We start from the raw sequence: 6,134 nt of genomic DNA, 5'->3' as shown, positions 1-6,134 counted from the left end.
GGGTACACCTTCTGCAGCATAGAGGACAAGGATGGATGCCCTATCTGAAAGTGTATCTGTGAATTCCCTCAGCGCTAGGGAATTTCGGAAAACTACAGTTCCTTTTTGGTTCCCTGAGGCTTACTTATTCTCTTCCCTCTATGCCCCTGAATTCTCCTTCATGGAGGTTACAGGGGAAAGTTAAAACACCTGAAAATATCTTGGCAGATTCTGGAGGTTTTGTGATTGATCATTAAGGAGTTTAGAACTCCTCCTTACAACCCTGGTCACTCTTTTCTTCCACTCCCTTCGCTTGAGTACTTTTGATTTCGCCCTCCCCCACCTGGGGAAAAGGAGGGAGGGGGAAGGGGTAGCAGCTACAGCATGGGCCCCACTAGCAATGGTCTTGGGCCCTAGGGCAACCTTTGCCTGGAAGCATCATCCAGGTTCAGCACATCCTGCTCAAGGTAATGAAGCTAGCCTCCAAACTTGGGTAAGCATGCTCTTCTAAATTTGTAGTTTTAACTGTTAATGATGAGATGTTGATTCTCTTTGTAAAGTAATTTGGAAGTGCATTTAACAAAACTGAAGTCACCTGATTGGTAATGGGTTTGTTTCAAGTTTCAAATTGGTGAACTTTCTGTATCAGTTACGTCAAGCAACTTGTCATAATTTGGTTGCCGCTAAAATTGGCTATTGTAGGTTATTGCTTTAATGTGTAAACTTGAAAAAAAAAACTTGTTTGGGTTTTGTATAGAAATCTCTAATGATTGACTTTTTACATTAAGATAAATTTAAGTTTGAGATGTAAATCTTGGAAAAGTTTATCCTAATCTGTGATTAGTAAAACTTGCTGTTTGAGGTAAAAGCTCATAGGATTTTATTTTGAGTTGTCTGATGGGTCATAATCCATCGATAATCAATAATCCACCATCTGAGAGAAATGCCACAAACTATTCAGAGAAGGTGATACTGGTGGGAAGTAAAGGGAATGTTACCCACCTGTGTATTCCTGAGTCTGGCTATGAGGTGGATTTGATACTTCATGGTTGGAAAACTGAATTATCTGAATCCAAATAGAGCTAAGGATGTTTTATTCTCTCATTTGGGCCCTAAATTTAGTCCCTGTTTTATACCTGGGCTCTGCAGTCTTTTCTGTCAGATTGTATCTTCCAGACTATGGGCCATTCACCTACAGTTGGTAACAGTGAGTGCCAGCCAATGTCCCCCCCCCCATTGTTCCCTGGATGCAGCCTGTGCTCAGTCCATTCAGCCTCCTCTTTGGGACCCCCTTGAGGCAGGGACAGCTCTATGCCCCTTGCCAACAGGAAGCAGTTTCAGAAGCCGAGACCTTCGCCCCTTACCCCAAAAGAATTTGGGTTCCTATTTGTTTGAGGGGGAAATGATGGGGTTGGAATCTGGGTACCAGAAAGGAAAAACCCTGGACTTTCCCACACGCCAAATCTCTGGCGTTCCCCTGAGGCTATAATCCCATCAACTGACCTTTCATTGTGGCTACACCCAATCTCCCCTCTGTAGTCTTACCTCCCTATGGCCCGGCCACTTCCCACCCTTAATCCTAGCTAGGCTCCATTCTCCCTTGGCCATGAGGTCCAGGTCCCAGGAGTTCTGTTCACCCCAGCTTACTAGCCACTCCCATCCAGATCTCCTTAGGCCCTTCCTCCCGTCACCCCAAACTACTTGGCCACTCCTAGATCCCTCCCACAGTCTTTCTGTATATAAGGTCCATCTTGTCTCCATTAAGATGCATAGATTTTCACAATCTAGCCAATAGCCCACAGATGCTCAGATTCCTTAAGAATCTAGCTAATATGGCGAATCTTCAATAAACTTTGTTTTTGGCTGCAAGAAGGCTTGGGTCAAATTCTTTCGGGCAGAACCTGGGCATCATGATTTTGGGATTCCAGGACCCCTAACCTCTAGACTGCATCAGAAGGAGGCAGAATGTTGGGTCCTGATCTCTCTCCTCTGTTCTGTTCTTGGTATCAGCCTCTGAGAGCCAGCATGGTAAGATAGATTGGGCAGTGGACTTGGAGTCTGGGAGAGCTGGGTTCAAATCTCACCTCTGACGATAATTTTCTGTGTGACTATGGGACAAGGCATTTAACCACCCTGGCCCTTGGTTTCTTTATCTGTAAAATGTCCCTTTAAAGTCCCTTCTAGCTTTAGATTTATGATCTTAACGGGAAGATGGAGGTTGAGTGGGGTGAGGTGCCAGTTGTCCAGGACAGGTGGTTTTGGGATGCTCAAGCAATTCAGAGGCATCTCTCTCTACCCCCCCACCCCAGAATGTCAGAAATGATGCTAACTCTGAAACTATGCTTCTGCTGGACTGTTCCCACCTAAAGGAAAAATAGCCTTCCCAGGCCAGCAAGGAGTCCTGAATTCTTCCACTACTGAGTCATTCTTGTTTTGAGGCCTTTGGTGTGTTAAAGATTCTTTTTATGGAAACACCATTGGCTTGGAAGGGGGAGGGAAACCTAAAGGTGCTATCATCTCCTTTCAAGTCAGCTGAGAGCTAAGCCTCTGAGACAGTCACATAATCACTAAACATTTATTAAGCTCCTAATATGGGCGAGGCACTGTGCTAAGCCCTGGAGATACAAAAAGAGGCAAAAGACAGTCCTTGCCCTTAAGGAGCTCACAATTTAAGATAATAACTAGAGGGATGGAGGTAGGATCATAAGGTCCTTGATTTAGGGCCAGAAGGGACTTTAGCATCTGGTCCAACATTTTATAGATAATAATAATAATAATAATATATAGATTACCTCATTTGATCCTCACAACAATAAGGCAATGCTATACTTATCTCCATTTTACAGATGAGAAAACTGAGGCACAAAGAGGCTAAGCGATTTACCTAAAGTCATTGGCAATCTTCCCCCCTTTAGAAGGGGTATATGATGGCGATTTCCAAGTATTTGAAGGGCTGTCTTGTGGATAAGCAATCCAATTTGTTCTGTATAGAACTGGAAGGCAGAACTAGGGATAATGGATGAAAGGTGTCAAGTCCAATTGAGGCTTGATATAGGAAAAACTTTTTTTGGGGGGGGACAATTAGTCACTCTAAAGTGAATTGGGCTGCAGAGATGGTAGGCTTTCCCTCATTGGGGGTCTTCAAGCAAAGGCTAAAGGATCATTTCTCAGGCATGGATTGGACTAGAGGGTTGCTGAGACCCTTTCTAACTCAGAAATAGTTGGGTTTTGTAATTCTGTAAAGTGTGAGAAGATGTGGCATGGGTAGAGTGGAAAGGAATTAGGCCTCAGTGTGCCCATCTATAAAATGGGAAAATGACCTTTTCCTCATGGGATCTAGTGAAAAGAGCACTGTATTTGGAGTTAGACGTCCTGGATTTGAATCAGAACTCTGCTTCTTGCTACCTCTGTGACCTTGGGTACATCAACTACTTTATCCAGCACTCAGTATCTTCCTCTACAAAATGAGAGGATTTCTAAGGCTCCCCCTTCACCTAAGTTTTATAATTTTGAAATCAAGAATTTAAAGCTAGAAGAGACCCTCTGGATCATAGAAGCCTACTTTCATTTTATAGAGAAGGGGACTCAGGCCCAGATAAGTGACTCGTCCAAAGTCAAACACTTGGTGTGCCAGACAGTCAGACTGCCAGAGGGGCCCATGGCACCCGGAAGGTTAGGAACCTCTGACAGACAGGGTGTTTCTTGAGGACTCAAAAGTCACTGGAGGAGGAGGAGGAGGAGGAGGAGAGGAGAGCTGAAAAAAGAGCCTTTAGTCACTGGTGAACCTTGGCCACAGTTTCAGCTGAGTGGTGAGGTCAGAAGGCCAGAGGCACAGAGAGGGAGGAGAGAAGGGAAGTGGAGGTGGTTTCTGGGTGTCGATAACTTTTTCAAGACATTTAGCATTGAGGGGGAGGGAGAGATGGAACACGAGCTGATTTTGCTTCAAAAACTGAGGTCTAAAATAAGAGAATTGAGGTAAGGCTTTTTTTTTTTAATTGGGGGAAATGAGGGTGTTTGGAGGCAGGTGGTTACAAGCCAGAGGAAATGGAAATATAATAATGGTAAGAATGATAATTATTTATTTGTCACTTTAAGGTTTGCACAATGATTTGCAAGTCAGGGTTTCAAGCCAGGAAGACCTGGGTTCAGATCCCACCTCAGATCCTGACTAGCTCGGCCACTCTGGGTTAGTCACCTTGTCTCTGGGCTTCAAATTTTTTGTCTATAAAATTAGGCTCTTGGATTCAATGCAGTTATCATCCTCAATTTACAGATGAGGACGTAGTTAAGTAGCTAGCCCTAGTTAAGTAACTAACACTCTCTCCAGCACCAGGCCAAGCTTTACAACCAAGAGAGGACAGTCGGTTGGAGCAAGGCCCCTGAAAAGGCTGGGGGATTCAGGGCATGAGAAGGGGGCTTAGTCTTCACGAGGGCTAAGGATCTCTCCTTTTTAGTGACCAGAGGGATGGGAAGGAGGGTGATGAAACCGAGGAAGGCTGAGGTTGTATGACTAGAATTCTCAATAATGGAGTGACGTCACCTGTTATAAAATTATGGATTTGGGTGCTTGCCATGTTTCAGGCATGGTGACAAGTCCTGGGAATACCAGCCAGTAAAACAGTTTCTGCCCTCAAAGAGCTTACATTCTAATGAGGGAAGATAACACATAAAGGGGACCTGGGGAGCAGGAGGAGGGCCTAGGCAGAGCATGCCTGTGACAGCATAGCAGAGAGATGGCCAGGAAAGGCTAGTGGAAGTGGGGTCTTGGTGAGATGATGCCGAAGCTGGCCTATCAAAGCCCAGGGCAGTTCCAGAAGCAGAGTCCAAGCTTTGTGGGAGGAGGAAGGGGACATGATATCCTGAGGAGAAGAAAGGGCTTGGATTGATAGTTGAGGGAATGAGGTAAGTTATAAGGACAGAAGAGAAGGATTTTTGAGTAGCAGTGACAGTCCAATTGAGGTGATGCACTATGAATGGAGAGCCCTAGAGGGGGGACAGAGGAATTGGAGTAGTGTAGGGTTACCCAAAAATGAGGATTTGTATGTTGGAACTAGTGAGTGCTAAGTGAGACGATGGGTAGAGCACTGGGCCTGGAGTCAGGAAGGCTGGCTGTGTGACCCTGGGCAAGTCACTTAATCCTGTTTGCCTCAGTTCTTCATCTGTAAAATGGGGACACACTGGAGAAGGAAATGGCAAGCCACTCCAGTATCTTTGCCAAGGAAACCTCACAGACAAGCTCCATAAGGTCAGGAAGAGTCTGACGCGTCTGAACAACAGGAGTAATTATATCCTGAGGTGGTACTGGACGGTCCAGCCAAACTGGCCTTCTTGCTGCTATCTCCCATCTCCAAGCCTTTGCACAGGCTATGCCCCATGCCTGAAATGCACTCTCTCCTTACCTCTAACGCAGAATCCCTAGCTTCCTTCAAAGCCCAGCTCAGCTGTTTCTTATCTATCCCGATCTCTCCAGCTGCAAGTGCCTTCCTCCCCAAATTATCGTGTACGTTTGTATTTATTCTGAATATACTTGTTCATGTGCAGGTTATTTACCCAGATTGAAGGTAAGCTCCCTGAGGGCAGGGGCTGCCTTCACTGTCTTCCTATCTCTGGCACCTAGCACAGTGCCTGGAACACAACCGAATTTAATAGACACTTTGCTGATTGAGAAGAAAGTTGTTGACTTGAGGAGGAGGAGGAGAAAGACGGAGATTGCACGGTCATGTTTTCAGAGCGACTGGCAGAAGTAATATTGAGACAGGAGGTCAGTGGGCATCAGTGATGAGGATAGACATGGCTTGGTCCGAGGTGACTACCGAAGGGGTGTGTGTGTGGGGGGGGAGGCAGATGCATAACTAGCGAGGTGGACACCTGGAACAAGCAGCATGAACCGCACTGCAAGTAAGTAGCATCCAATCACTTTGTAATTTACAGAGATAGACGCAGGGCCTACACCTGGGTTTTCACTGGTCCAAGGAACTCCTGAGTAATGGAACTGACTCTCCCCATGCAAGTCAGCACCCTTCTTTAGAGTTCTGACCATCTCAGGGAGCTCTGGGAGGTTCAGCTACTGACCCTGGGTCATATGGGTAGTGTTAGAAGTGGGACTTTTTCATTCATTCATTCATTCATTCATTCATTCATTCATTCATTCATTC

Source organism: Vombatus ursinus, unplaced genomic scaffold, assembly GCF_900497805.2.
Source record: "Vombatus ursinus unplaced genomic scaffold, bare-nosed wombat genome assembly UNPS02014847.1, whole genome shotgun sequence".
Taxonomy (NCBI): Eukaryota; Metazoa; Chordata; class Mammalia; order Diprotodontia; family Vombatidae; genus Vombatus; species Vombatus ursinus.
This window is presented reverse-complemented; position numbering follows the sequence as displayed.